General features: G+C 42.8%; 1 protein-coding gene and 1 long non-coding RNA gene across 13 annotated transcripts in view; one reads left to right on the forward strand and one right to left on the reverse strand.

The window, feature by feature from the left end:
* The window catches only part of LOC106613762 (CUGBP Elav-like family member 5), a 237,124-nt gene that overhangs the window by 164,165 nt on the left and 50,258 nt on the right, over positions 1–22,701 (reverse strand). The window lies entirely within an intron of this gene.
* Positions 15,612–16,713, forward strand: LOC106613764 (uncharacterized). 2 transcript variants are annotated; one of them, XR_001330551.2, is made up of 4 exons: positions 15,612–15,940; positions 16,135–16,221; positions 16,316–16,387; positions 16,518–16,713. It is a non-coding gene; the product is annotated as an uncharacterized lncRNA (long non-coding RNA). The 2 variants fall into 2 exon arrangements; XR_001330552.2 differs by having other exon boundaries at positions 16,522–16,712.

A 22,701-nucleotide genomic window follows, 5' to 3' on the forward strand; every position in this document is an offset into this window, starting at 1 on the left:
TCTGTTCAGGGACACATTATTCCATTTCTGTTAGTCACATGTCTGTGGAACTTGTTCAGTTTATGTCTCAGTTGTTGAATATTGTTATGTTCATACAAATATTTACACATGTTAAGTTTGCTGAAAATAGACACAGTTGACAGTGAGAGGACTTTCTTTTTTTGCTTAGTTTATGTGTGCATAAAGAAGATCAGAATCATTTAACATTTTTACATTTACGTCATGTAGCAGGTGTTCTTATCCAGAGCGACTTACAGTCGAAATTAGGGTTAAGTTCAAGTTAAGCTCAAGGGCACATCGACAGAGCCTTGTCGGCTTGATGATTCGAACCAGCAACCTTTCAGTTACCTGCCGCCATCATATTGGAATCTAAACAACACAGTGTACTTTATATAGGCAAATCCACTGATTGCAATATGTTTCAAATATGCATTATCATGCATATCTCTGTAAATGCACACCATCTTTGTTTTTAATGCAATATAAAGGTATGCAAATGTAAAATAAATTACATATTGATTCAAATTATTGTTAATTTAGAAAGCTCAATTTCTACTCTCATATTAGACTATTTCCTTTTGCATGCCTGTTCATTCATGTAGACAATATAGAATATCATGTAGGAGTATGTATTACTCTTGTATGTCTCTTGTATCAAAATATACAATTGCTGTGAGAGAAAGTCATGCCGTAATGATGTAGTTTTCCTTGACCTGTAACCTTTTCAAACTACTGTCATTTCTCATCTCTGTTCAGTAGTAGAACTGCGGTATGGCTGGGTATTTTGCCTTGCCAAATTGAAAAGAGAAACAATGCGTTATGCAGGGGTGAGCAATTAGAGACAATGCGTTATGCAGGGATGAGCAATTAGAGACAATGCGTTATGCAGGGGTGAGCAATTAGAGACAATGCGTTATGCAGGGGTGAGCAATTAGAGACAATGCGTTATGCAGGGGTGAGCAGTTAGAGACAATGCGTTATGCAGGGGTGAGCAATTAGAGACAATGCGTTATGCAGCGGTGAGCAATTAGAGAATGTATACACGTTATTGATTTCCCAAAACACTGAATGGGCTGAAATCAGTTTTGGAGTTGCATGTTATGGCATGTTACTTTCTCGACAACATTTTGGAGGCCAAATACGGTGCGTAAAGAATCGCAATGAGTTGAGAGATAAGTATGAAGGCTGCAAATTGTCTATATTTGGGCATAACGAACATTAGATAATGCAATCACGTTATGCAGTTGCACTTCAAAGTATTTACAGCGCCCCCTGGGGTGAGGATTTAAAATTCAGAATAAATGCTTCTATGGATGAGGCAGGTAATATCTAATCTGCTGGAGATGAACACACACATTCTCTGTTAGGTCCAGGTGAAGGTTAACATAGCTCCACAGGGCATCAACCTCAATGACATAAAGCATGACAGAGAGAGAGAAAGAGAGAAAAAGAGAGAGAGAGAGAGAGAGAGAGAGAGCGATGGGGGAGAAATCGAAGGCGAGACAGGGAGCGAGAAACATGAAGAAATTGATGGAGAGAGAGTGAGAAGGAAGCAAAGGACAGAGAAATAAAGATAATGAAAAGGAGAGAGAGAGGGAGAGAGAGTGAAAAGGAGCGAGAGAGGGAGAGATAATGAAAAGGAGAGAGAGAGGGAGAGAGGGAGAGAGAGCGAAAGAGCAAGTAAGAGAAGATGAGGCTGAGATACATCAATAGAAAGTGTTACCATGGCAACAGATCATTTAAGAACTTCCCTGTCATGTTGTTATTTCTTTTTTAGGTTAACTCCTCGAATGCCGACTAGATGCAGCCCGCAGCGTGCATTTGTATCACGGCCGTGTTCTTTAAATGTATTTCGTTATGTCTAAATCTAGGAGTGGCAACCTTTTCCCATGAACAATGTGTCGTGCAGTATGTCGACCTGTTGTTTCCAAATGAGACGGGCCAAATCACAGGAGTGAATGGATTAGGCAAACAATGTTCAATCAGCGAAAATGGCACTCGCCCGCTGATTTTGGGAAAGTCTACCCATGCAATCATCACAATTCAATCATTTACAGGCGAAGGGCACACACAAAACAACTCTCGCTCTTTGTCACACAAACTCCCGTGCACGGACACACACACACACACACACACACACACGTAGATACCCATACCCACCACACAAAATAAATGGTAATCTCGATCACAAAACCTCCATTGTATACTCTCAACCACAGAAACTATCCGCCATTTCCTATGCTCTTAGTTAGTTTCTCTCATGTGTACGGTACATCTCCCCTCACAGGGAATAAATAAAAAAAGGGAGGTACAGCTGATGCTCTAATCACCCTGGATATATGCAATACATTTTTCAGCTGGAGAGAAGCTGCCATCTTCCCTGTGACCAGATGGCGTCATTACCGCACTAAGGCTGAGTGATTACACCACGCAGACTGAGGGAAACAATGGCTGATATTTCTATAAGCATCCTGCCACCCTCGCTCTCTTCATCCCTCCCTCTCTTTCTTCCTCCTGGATGGGAAGATAATTAACACTGAGAAGAGTAAAAGGGTGTTTGGTGTGGGGGGGGGGTAATTCCATGACAGGTTGAGATAGGGGGCTAGCAGGAAGCCGACAGGGTGGCATGGTCATGCCGCATCAGCGGGGGCTTTTGTTGCCAGGCAATCTTGTCAATCCAGGCTGGTGAGAGAGAGGGAGCCGTGAGTGGAGTAATCTCTAAGACAAAGGTCAACAAGTTTAGAGTCGTGATGGAGGGAGCCGTGACACACCTGTCACATCTCCAATAGAGGAAGCGCCAAGATGGAGGGAGAGAGAGAGAGTGATGGAGAGAGAGAGAGAGAGAGAGAGAGAGAGAGAGAGAGAGAGAGAGAGGGATGGATGGAGAGAGAGAGAGAGAGGGATGGATGGAGAGAGAGGGGGCATTAAGGAGTCCGAGAAAAGCCGATGGAATGAACGGAATGAAAAAAGGCATTACAGAGGCTTGAGTCAGACAAATATGAAAAGAACTAAAAGATAAAGGGAGGGAGCTCAAGCAGCCAGCGGTTTGAAACACAAAAGAAAAGAGAAGAAAAGATGGGAGGGGAGGGAGGGAAGGAGGAGAGGAATAGTGCTGGAACCCGCATCTCCTGTAGGGATTTGGGGGGGGGTTGAGATTTTGTTATTTTTCCTTTTCATGGTCAAATTCGTTTGCTAGACCATGAGCTGGGTAAATTAAAAAAACTCCTCCCCGCTGTCGTCAATAGAGCTGTGTGATATCATGTTCAAGGCCCAGCGAAAGATAACGAACACACAAACGTCACGTACACAAACAGGCACATTCACACAGGTGGGTATTACATGATGTCTGCATTATGAATATGCACAGTCATTCATTAACGTTTAGATTGCCATGTAATGTAACTGGCTAAGAACGTGATATAGTTTCTTTCGCACCTTGACGTCTTTACACATCACACATACTGTTCACACACACGTTTGTATGTCTCTACATTTAACTCCTTCATTACCACATCAATGTCTATTCATCCTTCACAAAGCCCGCTATAGCCAGACACGGTTGCTTTCCTTCCTTTAACTCTATTGCATGCCTGCAGTCCCTATTCCCTTTTCATTTCTCAATCTTTCTTTCTCTCTTTCTTTTCATCTCACCTCTGTCCTTTTTCCCTCCATCTTCCTGGCTCGGCTCCTCATCCCAGCCTACATGGCGTACGTGAACTAGAAGCCGACCGATTAATTGGAATGGCCGATTAATTAGGGCCGATTTCAAGTTTTCATAACAATCGGTAATCTGTATTTTTGGACACCGATTTGCCATTTTTTTAAAATTGTATTATTATTATTTTTATTTTTTATTTAACTAGGCAAGTCAGTTAAGAACACATTCTTATTTTCAATGACGGCCTAGAAACGGTGGGTTAACTGCCTTGTTCAGGGGTAGAACGACAGATTTTTACCTTGTCAGCTCGGGGATTCGTTTTTGCAACCTTCGGGTTACTAGTCCAAAGCTCTAACCACCTGCCTTACATTGCACTCCATGAGGAGCCTGCGTAGCAGGCTGACTACCTGTTATGCGAGGGCAGCAAGAAGCCAAGGTAAGTTGCTAGCTAGCATTAAACTTATCTTATAAAAAACAATCAATCTTAACATAATCACTAGTTAACTACACATGGTTGATGATATTACTAGTTTATCTAGCGTGTCCTGCGTTGCATATAATCGATGCGGTGCCTGTTAATTTATCATTGAATCATAGCCTACTTCGCCAAACGGGTGTTGATTTAACAAGCGCATTTGCGAAAAAAGCACTGTCGTTGCACCAATGTACCTAATCATAAACATCAATGCCTTTCTTTAAAATCAATACACAAGTATTTATTTTTAAACCTGCATATTTAGTTAATATTGCCTGCTAACATGAATATCTTATAACTAGGGAAATTGTGTCACTTCTCTTGCGTTCCGTGCAAGCAGTCAGGGTATATGCAGCAGTTTGGGCCGCCTGGCTCATTTTGTGAAGTCCATTTATTCCTAACAAAGGCCGTAATTAATTTGCCAGAATTGTACATAATTATGACATAACATTGAAGGTTGTACAATGTAACAGCAATATTTTGACTTATGGATGCCACCCTTTCGATAAAATACCGAACGGTTCCGTATTTCACTGAAAGAATAAACGTTATGTTTTCGAAATGATAGTTTCCGGATTCGACCATTTTAATGACCAAAGGCTCGTATTTCTGTGTGTTATTATGTTATAATTAAGTCTGATTTGATAGAGCAGTCTGACTGAGCGATGGTAGGCACCAGCAGGCTCGTAAGCATTCATTCAAACAGCACTTTCGTGCGTTTGCCAGCAGCTCTTCGCAATGCTTCAAGCATTGTGCTGTTTATGACTTCAAGCCTGTCAACTCCCGAGATTAGGCCGGTGTAATCGATGTGAAATGGCTAGCTAGTTAGCGTTTCAAACGTCACTCGCTCTGAGACTTGGAGTAGTTGTTCCCCTTGCTCTGCATGGGTAACGCTGCTTCGAGGGTGGCTGTTGTCGATGTGTTCCTGGTTCAAGCCCAGGTAGGAGCGAGGAGAGGGACGGAAGCTATACTGTTACACTGGCAATGCTAAAGTGCCTATAAGAACATCCAATAGTCAAAGGTATATGAAATACAAATCGTATAGAGAGAAATAGTCCTATAATTCCTATAATAACTACAACCTAAAACTTCTTACCTGGGAATATTGAAGACTCATGTTAAAAGGAACCACCAGCTTTCATATGTTCTCATGTTCTGAGCAAGGAATTTAAACGTTTGCTTTTTTACATGGCACATATTGCACTTTTACTTTCTTCTCCAACACTTTGTTTTTGCATTATTTAAACCAAATTGAACATGTTTCATTATTTATTTGAGGCTAAATTGATTTTATTGATGTATTATATTAAGTTAAAATAAGTGTTCATTCAGTATTGTTGTAATTGTCATTATTACAAAAAAAATCAAAAATTTAATCGTCCGATTAATCGGTATCGGCTTTTTTTGGTCCTCCAATAATCGGTATAGGCGTTGAAAAATCATAATCGGTCGACCTCTAACGTGAACCACTCCATAGTAGTTTTGGCTGATGTGCAGCCAACAAGCCAGGACAATACTAATTAACCTTAACTAGTGTTCCAGGTTTTGGTTTTTCCATTTATATTTTGAGTTAGGACTTTAGCACTTTAGCACATAGGGCTAACAGTATGTGTTACACCCGTGCTGGTGTCCATCTTGTTAATCGGAAGGTGTTTCACTTGTTCTGGCCCAGGTGATATTTAAGAGTGGCTGACCCAGTGCTCCAGTTGTCTTGATAGATGTGGAGGGTCAACACCTTTAGTTGGCGCTCCCTGTTTGATATCTAGAAAGACAATCCTTTATCTGATCTTCCCTGTTTTTGTTTTGCTCCACTTCTTGGTTTGCTTGATGTCTTTAAGTTTGGTGTTGGTTTTTATTTAGTTTTCCTCTTAGTGGGAAAATGTAGTGGTCGCTCGTGGTGGGTGGGTTTTAGGTTCCAGTTGTTGTTGCTAGTCAACTTTCAGTGGACAACCCCCATGAATGTCTTTCAGAACCCTTCCTAAAACCCCACCTGTTTCGTTTTGGTTGTTATCAGTGACTTTTCGTTAGTTCCCCCTTCTGTTTGAGCGACATTATTTGCTTTTCTTGCTGGGGTGCGTAACACTAGAAACAAAAAATGTTACTCCTACTTTCATGTAGGCTAATTTAGATGTTTTATCACATCAGAGTCTAATCTCTATGTTCCAATGTGCTCTGTTATTAATCTGTGTTGATGCTCTCACGGTCGACAAATGCATTTTCTTTTTTAAGATTGGAAATATTAATGCTATATGCTGAATATTAGGAGTACAGTAATAATTATGGTATTTTTGGAAAGCTCAGATTCTCCCTTTTTTAAGAGAATCACTGTTATGTACCCTCATCCCATGGTTATGATTGGGAGAAAAGAGCTGTGTGGCCTATGCCTAAATTGTTTACCTGTAGGCTACCTACATGGGGGGATGAGGGGATAGTAAGACTAGTTGGACAAGGCTGTCTGAATGTGCACATGATGGAAGTTAGAGGTAGATATTCATTATTTAATGGAAAAAATGCACTGACTAAAATGTGACTAAAATGACTGTGACTAAAACTAAAAACTAAAATAGCTACCAAAATTAACATTGCTCACCAGCTCCCCAGGCCCCTGAGGCTCTCCTCCCTTCCTCTTCCCCTCCCCTCCCACCCTCTTTCCCTCCCCTCCCTCCTTCACTCCAGTGATAGAGAACCTACTCATCTCCAGCCGTGGCCCAGAGCACCCCAGCAGCATCTGCTTATATAACTCTGTTAACTTGAAGTATGTACAGTATGCCCAAACTGTCAGTACACTCTCTTTCTCTCTCTCTCGCCTCTCTCTTCCCCTCCCTCTCACTCTGTTTCTTTACGTCTCTCTCTTTCTCGCTGTTTCTATCTCAACTCCCATTTATTTCTTATTCCCTCCCTCCCTTTCTCCCCCCCACCTACTGTATCTGCCACCTGTCTCTGCTCCTTCTCTGTTTCATTCCCTTTCTTTCTCACCATCCTCCCTCTCTCTGTCTCTCTCTCTTCTTTCTCACCCCCTCCCTTACACTCTTCTCTCACACTTCCTCCAGCTTGTCAAAATGGGATCACAGAATACCAGTGAGGAGAGGTGGTGGAGCACAATCGCAACACAGTATTCACACTCCCATTGGCGAGGAAGACTACAGCAATATTTAAACAAAGAAAAGAAAACCTGTGCATGTATTTGTCATGTATACTCTGTCTTTCAGTCCGCCAAGTCTGTACTGCACCATATTCACGGCCAATTAAACTCATATTTCGGCCATACTGAACGTACAAGAAGTTAATTATGGCAAAGTTGTTTCCCTGCTATGCTGTGGACAACACCTCTCATCTGAGAAGCACACTCTCTCTGCACGCTCCAAACAAAAGCTTCCAGAACTGCGGGGCCTTCCCAGGTACAGCAGCATGCATACTGGATAGGAGCCGTCTTGGTCTCCACACGCAGGCATGGCATGGCAGAGAGCCTGGATCCTGTTGTGACGAGAGGAGAGAGGAGAGAGAAGAGGGGAGTGGGCCGGTGGCGCTAGCTGGGGATAGAATCAGTAATGCACTCCCCCAGCACCGAGCACATGCCGGCCCAGGCCCAGGCCAACCGCATGGAGGAGGCAGATAAGACACTCTGGCCCCTGTGCCTGCTGCCAGAGTAAAGCCTCTCCACTGCATGGAGAGTTAGGAGTGACTGCAAGGCTTTGGCCCGCGCTCCAGTCGATCCATCGCCCAGTGATGCCACTATTACAATGACTGCCCCACAGCTACGTGGGCCTGCGCCAGCTGCACCGGATTATAATTAGAGCAACCATGAAGTGCCCCGGAAACTGGCAATTGATCTGCCTCTGACAGGCCAATATTTCCACCAGGGAAATAAACCTCGGTTCGCACCGTGGCCGAGGATTGGGATAGGGATGGGAGTGGGGATTGGAGGGTTGGAGGCTAAGGGGGAACAGAGTAGGAGAAGGGAGGGAGGGGTGTTCTGCGATATTCCTTGTGTTTTCTGCTCTGTCCGTGTGGGTTTGTCGTGGAAGAGGGGGAAATGTGTGTGGGGGGGGGGCTGATTAAAATTCAAGCGGCACCTCCACTAGACGTCTGCTTTAAACATTGGCGTCTGGTTCGTTACAGCGACTTACTTCAGCTCTTCATCACATTTGACGAGAGGGCTTCCAGGCAAATCCACCGAATGAGAGTCTCAAGCAGAACAGAATATTTCCCCCTTCGTTCATTCTACCTGGTTTCTTCTTTTTCTATGGGTTCATAAATACAGTTTTGTTGGATGAATGGGACTTGAGCTGTTTGGAAGTCTGAGTAAATCCAGGTCAACCTGACAAATACACAAGTTTTGACGACGTTTTGAGGTTGTTGAGATGTTTCAGTCTCGTGTTTCCCCCCATGACTCCAGGGAAAGAGGTTCACAGGATGATAACTTCACTACACATCCTACAAGGGTGGAGCTGCTGGGTCACATGATCAGGGAGAGGGCTGGATGGCAAGACAACAAAATGGCAGATGATGATACTGTGAGACAAACATCAACGCTGTGGAGGAACCGGCAGTGAGATATACTGTAGAGCAGCTTGCGTCATCACACAGGTCTTTCTTGCTCCATTGTTATAGGAATATCAGCAACTAAGCCCTACTCACCTTTGTTTTTTGCGTTATTGATCATTATTTTTTTACATATTATTACATTCTGATCATAGGTCAGATGCTATGCATTCAGTCAGGTTATGGGGAGCTAGTGAGCTCTGTATGAAATCTATACAATGCATGGATCTACGTACTGAGGTCACTTGATATAACTTAATCATTGATTAACAAAATGTATAAATGGCATCATAGCCATAACATGATGGTATTTTTAATGTTAGAACAGTTTTTCAGGTTTTCACAACATTAAGGGGCAATTTGTGATTGCTACATACATTTCTTTACTTCATGAGATATACCCATTGATTCTTGAAGAATAAATGAGCTTAGTTGAAATGTCGTACCCAATCACAATACAAAATGTAAGCATATTTTACTCCATCGTTTGTAAACAGTGAGGTGAGGCCCATTGTTTAGCTTAGCAACGACCATGAAAGGTAAAGAAAGCTTCAGAACGTTGGATACCCCATTCACTTAAGTGAGTTTTGTTTGAAATTAACATGCTATATTTGTAGGTTTAAATCATATTTATACCATCTTAACTGGATGTAAAATATATAATTTACTACAGCACTACTAATATCCAGCGACTTGAAGAACGTCTGGTCTGTACTATAAATATTTAGCTAGCTAGCTGTCCATTGCTAGCTGGTTGGATGGGCAGCTAGGCAGGTTGGAAATGCTAGATTAAGTTAGCTTGCAACCTTAGCTAGATGGGTTATGAAACAAATGTCTAATTGGAAAATAGCTAGCTAGCTTGCGGTCTTTGGGTTGCTAGAAGCTGTCATGTTCAAAATGCTCAACAGCTAGCTAGCACAGCCGCTTGACGACTCAAAGAGATTAGCTACTATTAGTAGTACCTAGCAGTCAATTTCATGCCTTTTTACAGTAGCACAGGACACCCGCATAGCATGCAGCTTTTCTGGCCTGTATTGAATTGGCATTTTTGCACCTTGGCTTCATAGCTTGAAATAAGTGATAAAAGTGACTTATTTTTTTTAATTCCACTTGATGACTTGCTCATTACAAGTCAGGCATTAACTTGGTTATAAATAGAATGTGATTATATTAAAATATATATTTGAAGCCATTTAACGCAGCACCAAAATGAATGCATTTCAATGAGAGATTCACTTTTTCTTTACCCTTTGTGGGTGGGACCGAAGCTGTTGCCAGGGACGCAAGGGCCGAAAGTGTTTGAACGTTTAAACCTGTCTTCCTACATAGCCTTAACATTTTTTGAAAACTATAATCTTGATGTCATGGATGGTCAGTCCTTGCATCCATTGCTCTGTCTATGAATTTAAGAGTGGTTACATCTCTCCAGCCCCATTCCTCAGCTTCCTCAGCTATTTATGAAAACAGAGGTGGGGTGGGTGCTTTGTTATTGTTTCAACTGCTGATTTCCCATTTAGATATTCAATATAAGAGGGCTGTTTAGTTCTATACAATAGACATGTAGAAAATTACAAATTTCTCTATTCTTTCTTTCATTCCGGAGGGAGGCATAAAGCTTGTGTGTGTGTGTTTGTGTGTGTGTTTGTGTGTGTGTCAGTGGAGGCTCTTCAGAGGAGGAAGGGAAGGACCATCCTCCTCAGTGAATTTCCTGAAAATAAAACTATATTAAATATATTAATATCACGAAATCATTGATTAAAACACTCTGTCTACAGTAGCCTCAACAGCACTCTCTGGGGTAGCACCATGGTGTAGCCGGAGGACAGCTAGTTTCCGTCCTCCTCTGGGTACATTGACTTCAATAAAAAAGCTAGGCGCGTCATGGTTTTCACCCCTTTACATAGGCTTATACAATTATTATGACAACTTCCGGAGGACGTCCTCTAACCTATCAGAGCTCTTGCAGCATGAACTGACATGTTATCCACCCAATCTAAGGATCAGAGAATGGTTCTAGTACTGAAAGCATAAATTACAGCTAGCTAGCACTGCAGTGCATAAAATGTGGTGAGTAGTTAACTCAAAGAGAGAGAAAGACAACAGTTGAACAGTTTTTAACAAATGCATTTCTTTAAAAAATTAAGAAGCAAGAGAGAGAGAGCTATATTTTGTTGTATTTTTTTAACTTTCACTTACTTAGCTAGCGAATCCAGCTAGCTAGTTTAGCCTAGTCAAACACCCAGCTCAAACAAAGAGAGATGCTATCTTTGCTAGCTGGCTATGGCTATCCAACACTGGAACTCTTCCAAGTCAAGGTAAGCTTTAGGTTTTATTAATTTATTGCCACCGTGGCCCACCCGGCGAACTGCTAAACTGCTTGCTGTACACTGTACTGCGTGATTGTTGCGGGTTTACTAACGTGTTAGTTCTAGTAGCTATGTTGACTATGATGTTAGCTAATATGGTGACACAACGATGTAGGCTGTGTGAAGCGGTTAGCAGTTATGGTATGAAGGTTTGGCTTGGAAAGGTTTTGTCTCCTGGTCACAGACAGCTGCTGTGTTGTGCAATGAAGTCCACAAGCAAAAGGAAAAGGTGAGAGGAGAGTGCATAGATGCAAGAAGGAATTATACAACAAGCAAAGGGATCATGCTGTTTGTATGTGGCTGCTATGAAAGTGAACCGTGTTAGAGGGTGATCAGGGGTGTATTCATTCCACCGATTCTGTTGAAAAACGTTTATTAAACGGAAGCAAACAGAATGAAAAGGGGATAAACATACCTGTATTTGTCAAATAGAAACTCTTGTTTGCAACTGTTTGGACTAATGAGTACACACTAGATCAGCTAGATGCAGGCAATAGTGTGCAAGGCGATATTGAATGTGTCACTGGCTGTCACCTTGATTACTCCACATTTTCTCTCGACCTGTGCACCCACATTGTAAACTTTAATTTGTTGTCTAGGTTGTAGCAACCTCTTGATGGATATAGGGAAAATGTGAGTAGCATGTAGTAGCCAAGACCTATCAATAATACATTGAAATGGGTGAATGCAATATGAATGACAGTCATCCAATAAACTGTAATAGAAATAAGGCCACCCTGATCTTAAACGGCACCGACCGCCACGGTGTGTGTGTGTGTGTGTGTGTGTGTGTGTGTGTGTGTGTGTGTGTGTGTGTGTGTGTGTGTGTGTGTGTGTGTGTGTGTGTGTGTGTGTGTGTGTGTGTGTGTGTGTGTGTGTGTGTTAAAGCTCCCTCACGACGCCAGGACAGCGGAGTCAATCACCACCTTCCGTAGTCACCTGAAACCCCACCTCTTTAAGGAATACCTGGGATACGATAAAGCAATCCTTCTAACCCCCCCCCCCCAAAAAAAAAAAATATATAGATGCACTATTGTAAGTGGTTGTTCCACTGGATATCATAAGGTGAATCCACCAATTTGTAAGTCGCTCTGGATAAGAGCGTCTGCTAAATGACGTAAATGTAAATGTAAAAAGGCGTTTTTAAGAGATGATGTGTAGCAGGAAAAGTAAACATGTATGGCGTCTCCCTTCTTTCTTCAGTTGTTCTCTACATTACAATTACACACTAAATACTCACCAATTAAATGGGAATCCATCTGACCTATACAGCATCAATGTATTATTCACTAATATCAATTTTGCATTACAACATTACAGATGAATAAAACATAAACGCAGGGAAAGAAAGAAGAGAGTCAGGACGGTGCATGTGGCCTATTCATTCTGATTAAGCTGTCAGTCATTCTCCAACAGGGTGAGTGAAATGAAAACGAACATAATAATAATACATGATAGGAGATTTTCTCCATCTGAAAGCTATGAGAAAGAAAAGAAGGTTTGAATGAAGTTTGGTAGGTTTAATGTACATAGTAACCACCTAATTGAAATTCCTTGTGAGGCTGCTCAAACACTGCCTACCGCTGTACTCTTTCATCCTATCATCCTATCAAGCCCTAGTCAGCTATCCCAGGATCTAACACCAGTGTCACACCACTCATATACTGCAATAAGACAGAGCTGACATTATCCTCTGGTAATACTTCTGCAAACATACTGTAGGATAGGATGTCAATAGGGCCTGCACAAATGCATTAGTCTCTGTGTCCTCCTGTGGAAGACGGTGTCCTATACTATCCTCCTCTTCTCTCCCCTCCTCTCCCCCTGCCTGCGTCAAGGCTATTCAGAGCAGCCACAGCAAGCTCCATGTGTCATCAGGCAGGGTGATGGTAATGCACTATTTATTTTCATCTTGAGGCGATGCCTGCATTACCAGTGTATAAGATGTATGGCAAGACAATATTAATGGTGTCCCTGCCCCCTGCGAAATGAAAGAGGGCTTGGCAAAACAAACAATCTAGTCTCTCTTCTCAAGGCAACTGAGCAGGTATATCAGAGAGGAGTCAAATATGACCGTTAGCTATGATCTCGGTCTCTGGCTAGAGAGGGTTAGAGAGGGACAGGGTTCTCTATATAATACAGCCCACTGAGCAGGTACACAGCTTCTGCCTGAACTATACTATCCATGACTATCTCACTTAGTTTCCATTGTGACTCAATGCAATTATATTCAATGGATTGAACAGTAACACTGTCTAGTGAAAAGATGGCATTTAATGCAGTCATGTAATGTCATGTAGGCCTAATGTATGCATATATTTGTAAAATGATAAAGGAGGCTGACAGTGCAGTGAGTGACTGAAATAAATTATTTATCAATGGTACTACTACTTGTGTAATACACAAGAGCATGAAACTATTAGTTGCTCCCAATAAAATTGCACAATTTGTGGGCAACATCTTTTTGGTGGTGTTTGTGCCCATCACTTCCTAGACATTTTTAGGAATCTATTCTAACAATAGGTGGTGACGTTTTTGCCACTGTACTCTGGAATGTAGGCTAACAACAAATACGGTAGGGATCTGTTTGTCAGGACCAGGGCAGGACCCAAGATGACAGAGCTGTCTCTCTGTATTAGAACGCGCAGGAATATGGGGCTTTCCACGTGAATGCGCAGGCGACAGTGATCTAATTTCTCTGGCAACGTGGCAGATTGTGAAAAGTGGTTGTATAAGAAGTGAAGGGGAGGGGAGAATTAAGGCAAGAAACCCTTTCGGCTAATTATAAAGCATAAGCTTAATTGGAAACCAAAACGGTTATTTCATATCATAATCCGCATTTTTATCTTTTTTTATCTGCTCCATTTATGCACATCGTTTTTAATGAGGACCTCTGAAAATGACGTACAGACTAGCATCATGTTTATTAATAAATGAACCCTGCTGTTTGTATTCCAGTTGAATTATCATAGGTTACCTATGTTCATTTCATCGGATAGTAGGCTACAAACACGGAATGTGGTCTAGGGGGAGAAAGGTGAAGGGGATTAAAATCCTTTTTATGTATTAGTTGTAGAAATGTTAATAATGAGAGTTTATTGGAAAGCTCAGGCTGTTTTCAACTGTTAATAATGGACTAGCGCCCCAGAAATGCATTGAAATGTGAAGAAAGGCAGAGCAGATGGATGTATCGGTGAGTTCTGGGCCAGTATTTTCGTCATCTCTCCACTGTTCTGTCCTCTAGAGAGAATAGAAGGCTACAGGATAATATTAGGGAAGATTTCTCATTAACATTCTTCATTATAGCTGAGCAGTTAGCTTGATTACATTAGGACTAGTTTTAGCTATGAATAAGAATGTTTATTATCATAACAGTAACCTATTTGTTTGTTTTATGAATACGCATTTGAGGCCCATCCTCACTGTACACAACCTTTTGGGTTGCAAAATTAAATAATGAGAGCTCATATGTGTCGGAGGAGCAGAGAGAGAAACCTTAAAGGTGCAGTGGTGTAATATCAACAGGTTGTCAGCGCATTACAGCTTCCAATATGCTGGAAACGGGGCTTTTGTTTCCCCCATCGCTGTATAACCCAGATATTGGGTGGGTGTACTATATTTCACGGGCGCTAATATAAAGGGGCCTGTCTGGTCGTGCAGGGAGTGTTTGTAGGCTACGCACTGGCTTCGGGGATGCCTGCAGCGCTTGAGCGCTCACAATCCCGAGAGAAGCACAGCCGCCGCTGAGCGAGGAGAAAAATGGCTTTGATGGGGACAGGAGAGAGACAGAGAGAGAAATATGGAAAAGAGAGGGAGGGAGAATGATAGGGGGGGAAGTTAGTGTGTGAGAGTGCACTCTCTTAGAAGTATTTTGTCCTGTGCATAAATAAAAACAATATATGGATACGATGCGAGGCGTTCCCCACATTTGTTTTTTTTGTGTAAAGGGTGAGATGATGCATTAACTTATCTCTCATGAATTAACAAAAATACAATATAGGCTGAACTGCTTCCTGTAAACATAGCAAGGCTACATATTTTTGGCGTTGGCTTAGCTAGAACTTTTTCGCACAGTTCCAATGTAAAGGTAGCCGACACTTAGAAAAAAAAGTTATTTGGGGTTCTATATAGAACATCTTGTTTTTTGGGAGGAGATTAAATAACCCTTTACTAAAAAAAACGTTCTATATATAAACCCAGTGACGGCAAAGAACCGTGAGGGTCCTATCCCAGAGTGTAATGTGGACTTTAGCCAACAACAGCTAACAAAAGCTAACAGTCACGTCAAACTCTGAAATGACAGCTAACTATCTGCTTTTTCAGCTAAATTGCTCTAGTTAGCAGCCTAGTGCTAGCTTGTTTGAATGGCCATTATGGTAGTTAGTTTGCCAGCTTGTTGATGAAGTTGTAAGTCAAGGGACTGTTCTTAGAAACCAGCAGGTATCTGACTTTGACACTTAGTTGGCGACTCTGCCTCACTACTTTGTAACATTTGACCAACGTGATGCACACAGCTTTAATGCAATGTCAAATCCGCGCACGAATCACGGCAGAACAGAAACTGCCTTATCATAAAAGCTCATTTGTACTATTAGCTAGAATTTCACTACACTAGCTAGCTAGAGAGAGTATTCAGCATTGGGTGTCTGAACTGGCGTTGTTAGCATCCCTTTCGTTTCACATGGATTGATTTGATACCGGTTCAGCCAGCATGCATTAAGCTAGCTAGCTACCTAATTGTCGTACACGTTTCAATTTTTATAAATACTGATTCTACAACCTCAAAACACCGTAGCTAGATGTAGAATTAGGTAGCCATTCCAGCATACGACGCGAGAGGCCGGTGGTTGAACATGTAAATAACCTACAAATAAGCACATTATTTGTTTGTTTATTAAGGTAAGCAAAGTTGATTTAATTCAAATATATGAAGCCAAAGTGATATGATAAACTATAGGCTAGCTAGATAAGGTTATTTCAGAATTCTAGACTAACTCTTACACATAACATAAATTGGTCTTATTGAATATGCCAAATAGAGCTACAGAGCCAGCCTGACAGTGGCAATTGGCTAATTGTTACTTTTATTTCAGTGTGGATTATTTTTAATGAAGCCATTCAAATACTGTTGCTGACCTCTGTTGAATGCACGTGATGGGCAATGGGCTGACTGAGAGGAGGTACGAATCAAAATGATTCATAATCAATTATTTATAATACGTTTTGGTGATTCAATAGTTAATCATTACTTGACTTTTAACACACTATCTACAGTATGTTTTGCGCAGTCTGGCAGTAAACCAACTATCTTTCAGCTGCTGATGATGACAACAACAACAACTGCATGTAAATTGTTCTTCTACATCATAATAATTATGTCTGCATAGCATTTTGTCTTCATTTTGGCAGATGAACTCATGTTTATTACTGAAGATTAACATGTTTTTGTTCCTTTCTTCATCTTCTCGGGAACCAGCCAGGCAACAACCCATACTGTAGCCTACTGTACCATAATAAAGTCCACCAGAGTTGGTACCAAGATTGAAGTGGGCCATCATTCAAACAAAGAGATGCCTCCCTGGCCACCAGTGCATATTTTTTAACTATGCTTGCATAATGACAATAAAATCAGAAAACTATGCTGGTATTCTTTTGTTATTTAATTGTTTATTATATTATATTCTCAGCTAGAAATATTATCAGTGGTAGAAAAAGTACTCAATTGTCATACTTGAGTAAAAGTAAAGATACCTTCATATAAAAGGAGTCAAGTAAAAGTGAATGTCACCCAGTAAAATACTACTTGAGTAGAACTCTTAAAGTATTTGGTTTTAAATATACGTAAGTATCAAAAGTAAATGGAATTGCTAAAATGTACTTAAGTATCAAAAGTAAAACTATAAATAATTTCAAATTCCTTACATTAACAAAACATATGGCACCATTTTCTTTTTTTTTTAAATTTAAGGATAGCCAGGAGCACCTCCATCACTCAGACATCATTTACAAACTAAGCATTTGTGTTTAGTGAGTCCACCAGATCAGATGCAGTAGGGATGATCAGGGATGTTCTCTTGATAAGTATGAATTGGACCATATTCCTGTCAAAAAGTAACGAGTACTTTTGGGTGTCAGGGAAAATGTATGGAGTAAAAAGTACATTATTTTCTTTAGGAATCTAGTGAAGTAAAAGTAGTCACAAATATAAATAGTAAAGTGAAGTACAGATTCCCCAGAAAATTACTTATGTAGTATTTCAAAGTATTTTTACACCACTGAATATGACTATTTATTGGTAGTAGCCATAATGAATAAATGGCACCATACAGCGTTCTATATGGAGCCAATTTTGGTTCAGTTAAGAAGAACCCCTAGGGTTATGATCAAATCCTTATAAAAGGGTTCTACATAAACTTTTAGGATAGAACCCTTTTTGGTTCTATATGGAACCTTTTTTTCTAAGAGTGTATATAATGCAATACTCCACTGACAGATAATACAACAACAAAACATCTAAGGCAGGAATTTTACTCCTATACTCAAAAGCATTTTACTCAATTGACGACATTTATTGAATTCTTGACCATATGTATCGTTTACAAATTAGCTATGACATAGCCCATCTCAAAATCCAATGGTTTTGACTGTTTTTAGTGAGCTTCTTTTCTCCTCCCGCTTTGGCTGTGCAGTGCGCCTCGCAAAAGTGATTCCTCGTTATGAAATGATCAACTTTACCCTGTATATCAAAAACTGACCATATACACCAATTTTTTAAAGCAAAACTATTGCTGATGGTAAACCTGAACAATCTAAATCAACGTTAAGCAGGTATTGGCAGATGTGAGTTGTATCTCTGGTAGCTTACTTTTATTCCGGTAAAATACATTTTCAAGCATAAATAACAATAACCTAGGAAATTACACAGGTTGTCACTCAACTAATAAAGCCTAATATCGCGCAAGCCATTTTAGCATTTGAATGCTGAAGGTACCGCGCAGATGTGCTAGATCAGGAACAGGCTGCCTACCTCACGTTGGTCAGCACGCGAATCTGAGCACAGCGCGCAGTTGACTAGGCTACTGATATGCTATCTCTAAAGACACAGGAGACAATAATACAAGAAACAACACTTCTGTAGCTTGTCAACTATGTGTCTGTCTATCCCTGTTCTCTCCTCTCTGCACAGGCCATACAAACGCTTCACACCGCGTGGCCGCTGCCACTCCAACCTGGTGGTCCCAGCGCGCACGACCCACGTGGAGTTCCAGGTCTCCGGCAGCCTCTGGAACTGCCGGTCTGCAGCCAACAAGGCTGAGTTCATCTCAGCCTATGCTACCCTCCAGTCCCTAGACTTCCTGGCGCTGACGGAAACATGGATTACCACAGATAACACTGCTACTCCTACTGCTCTCTCTTCGTCTGCCCACGTGTTCTCGCATACCCCTAGAGCATCGAGCCAGCGGGGTGGTGGCACTGGAATCCTCATCTCTCCCAAGTGGACATTCTCTCTTTCTCCCCTGACCCATCTGTCTATCTCCTCATTTGAATTCCATGCTGTCACAGTTACCAGCCCTTTCAAGCTTAACATCCTTATCATTTATCGCCCTCCAAGTTCCCTTGGAGAGTTCATCAATGAGCTTGACGCCTTGATAAGTTCCTTTCGTGAGGATGGCTCACCTCTTACACTTCTGGGAGACTTTAACCTCCCCACGTCTACCTTTGACTCATTCCTCTCTGCCTCCTTCTTTCCACTCCTCTCCTCTTTTGACCTCACCCTCTCACCTTCCCCCCCTACTCACAAGGCAGGCAATACGCTTGACCTCATCTTTACTAGATGCTGTTCTTCCACTAATCTCATTGCAACTCCCCTCCAAATCTCCGACCACTACCTTGTATCCTTTTCCCTCTTGCTCTCATCCAACACTTCTCACTCTGCCCCTACTCGGATGGTATTGCGCCGTCCCAACCTTCGCTCTCTCTCTCCCGCTACTCTCTCCTCTTCCATCCTATCATCTCTTCCCTCTGCTCAAACCTTCTCCAACCTATCTCCTGATTCTGCCTCCTCAACCCTCCTCTCCTCCCTTTCTGCATCCTTTGATTTTCTCTGTCCCCTATCCTCCAGGCCGGCTCGGTCCTCCCCTCCTGCTCCGTGGCTCGACGACTCACTACGAGCTCACAGAACAGGGCTCCGGGCAGCCGAGCGGAAATGGAGGAAAACTTGCCTCCCTGCGGACCTGGCATCCTTTCACTCACTCCTCTCTACATTCTCCTCTTCTGTCTCTGCTGCTAAAGCCACTTTCTACCACTCTAAATTCCAAGCATCTGCCTCTAACCCTAGGAAGCTCTTTGCTACCTTCTCCTCCCTCCTGAATCCTCCTCCCCCTCCCCCCCCCTCCTCCCTCTCTGCGGATGACTTCGTCAACCATTTTGAAAAGAAGGTTGACGATATCCGATCCTCGTTTGCTAAGTCAAACGACACCGCTGGTCCTGCTCACACTGCCCTACCCTGTGCTTTGACCTCTTTCTCCCCTCTCTCTCCAGATGAAATCTCGCGTCTTGTGACGGCCGGCCGCCCAACAACCTGCCCACTTGACCCTATCCCCTCCTCTCTTCTCCAGACCATTTCCGGAGACCTTCTCCCCTTCCTCACCTCGCTCATCAACTCATCCTTGACCGCTGGCTACGTCCCTTCCGTCTTCAAGAGAGCGAGAGTTGCACCCCTTCTGAAAAAAACCTACACTCGATCCCTCCGATGTCAACAACTACAGACCAGTATCCCTTCTTTCTTTTCTCTCCAAAACTCTTGAACGTGCCGTCCTTGGCCAGCTCTCCTGCTATCTCTCTCAGAATGACCTTCTTGATCCTAATCAGTCAGGTTTCAAGACTGGGCATTCAACTGAGACTGCTCTTCTCTGTGTCACGGAGGCTCTCCGCACTGCTAAAGCTAACTCTCTCTCCTCTGCTCTCATACTTCTAGACCTATCTGCTGCCTTTGATACTGTGAACCATCAGATCCTCCTCTCCACCCTCTCCGAGTTGGGCATCTCCGGCGCGGCCCACGCTTGGATTGCGTCCTACCTGACAGGTCGCTCCTACCAGGTGGCGTGGCGAGAATCTGTCTCCGCACCATGCGCTCTCACCACTGGTGTCCCCCAGGGCTCTGTTCTAGGCCCTCTCCTATTCTCGCTATACACCAAGTCACTTGGCTCTGTCATATCCTCACATGGTCTCTCCTATCATTGCTATGCAGACGACACACAATTAATCTTCTCCTTTCCCCCTTCTGATAACCAGGCGGCGAATCGCATCTCTGCATGTCTGTCAGACATATCAGTGTGGATGACGGATCACCAGCTCAAGCTGAACCTCGGCAAGACGGAGCTGCTCTTCCTCCCGGGGAAGGACTGCCCGTTCCATGATCTCGCCATCACGGTTGACAACTCCCTTGTGTCCTCCTCCCAGAGTGCTAAGAACCTTGGCGTGATCCTGGACAACACCCTGTCGTTCTCCACTAAAATCAAGGCGGTGACCCGATCCTGTAGGTTCATGCTCTACAACATTCGCAGAGTACGACCCTGCCTCACACAGGAAGCGGCGCAGGTCCTAATCCAGGCACTTGTCATCTCCCGTCTGGATTACTGCAACTCGCTGTTGGCTGGGCTCCCTGCCTGTGCCATTAAACCCCTACAACTCATCCAGAACGCCGCAGCCCGTCTGGTGTTCAACCTTCCCAAGTTCTCTCACGTCACCCCGCTCCTCCGCTCTCTCCACTGGCTTCCAGTTGAAGCTCGCATCCGCTACAAGACCATGGTGATTGCCTACGGAGCTGTGAAGGGAAAGGCACCTCCATACCTTCAGGCTCTGATCAGGCCCTACACCCAAACAAGGGCACTGCGTTCATCCACCACTGGCCTGCTGGCCCCCCTACCTCTGAGGAAGCACAGTTCCCGCTCAGCCCAGTCAAAACTGTTCGCTGCTCTGGCACCCCAATGGTGGAACAAGCTCCCTCACGACGCCAGGACAGCGGCGTCAATCACCACCTTCCGGAGACACCTGAAACCCCACCTCTTTAAGGAATACCTAGGATAGGATAAAGTAATCCTTCTAACCCCCCCCTTAAAATATTTAGATGCACTATTGTAAAGTGGTTGTTCCACTGGATATCATAAGGTGAATGCACCATTTTGTAAGTCGCTCTGGATAAGAGCGTCTGCTAAATGACTTAAATGTAATGTAAATGTAAATATGCCATAGGGTTGTTTGGCATGCAAAATTACTTGTAGAGCAATAACTGTCAACACAGTTACATGCTTAGTTCGACACTGAAGGAGGCCTCATCAGTTGTCAGAAATTATGAGGTATTTTCGGAAGGTATAAAGTAATATGAGAAACAACACAACGTTTGAATCGATTTTCTGACCGATGCATGCTATATTTGGATTGGTTTGGGGTTTGCAGTCCTATCTTAAACATTTGAATCGGAGACCGAAGCGTATCGGTGACATGTCATTCCCACCAGACATGTCATTCCAATCGGCTCTGGACAGTCCTCAAGTCGCAGAGAAAAAGAACACAGAAGCCTGTTTGACTACTGTGGTGTCATGACAGACAGCCTCAATGTTTCAGCACCACGGACAGTGACATAGATGCACGCTGTGGAACAGCAGGCCTACCACTGCTGCTTTCTGCCCTCACAGTAATTCAGCACCATGGACAGCTACTGTGTCGTTCAACACAATTTGGGATTTGTTCAACAAAGATATTAAAGTGGTTTAACCAAGACTATTGCCATAGTCAACTGACAGCGAAAGGACTAGTTACTGGATTCTTCTGATTCGATTAGGTCACACCTACTGTTTAAGACATTTCAACTTATGAAATGGCTTGATATGACAGGCCCTTGGTAGGTATGTGAAAGTGCACCCTCAACGCTGTCGAAAAAACAAATACACAAACAAACACCAGGCTACAAAAGTACAGCTCTGATTTGGATGTGAACACTTTAGTTAAACCTCCATCTGTTGAAATGCAGTCCCGAGGTGGTTCTTGAAACTTTAAACGCCCACGCGAAAAAAACTCAGGGAGGAGAACAAAGACAAACATTTCAGAGCCCCCGTGCACCTCTCGCACCATGGCACACAGAGAGAAAAAAGCCTCCCCTTCTAAATATATAGCTTTGACGTGGGAGCGCGTGGGCTGGAGAATGCTGAAGCTAACACTTTCAACAAGGCTTTGCAATCTTAAGACGCAGATACCTTTCTCCCGGTTTTATTTTTCACCTTCCCACAGTACACGGTTTGCTACAGTATTTAAAATCTGTCTAAAATTGCTTTTGGACAATTATTGAGGATGACTAATTTGTTGCACCAGACATGATTTCAGCAGTACCCAGACAAGCGACATTTATTCTTGAAGACGACATTATAATAGTTGTTCCCATTCAGAGCACATGATGTTGCAATTCTCCTCAATCGGAAGCTGTCTGTTAATTTCATGAAAGAAAGACTTGGGCCCATTTTGGCTCAAGGTGGGAGCAGCCATTTTTAGTTTCTTAAGAGGAAAGTTATCTATTGGTGCCCTCTCCCCCCACCCTTGGCCACCCTACAGCCCTATGCGAGTCCAGTGTCTGTTCTTAGGCCATACTAAGCCATTTAAAGCTG

This window comes from Salmo salar, chromosome ssa10 (genome assembly GCF_905237065.1).
Source record: "Salmo salar chromosome ssa10, Ssal_v3.1, whole genome shotgun sequence".
Taxonomy (NCBI): Eukaryota; Metazoa; Chordata; class Actinopteri; order Salmoniformes; family Salmonidae; genus Salmo; species Salmo salar.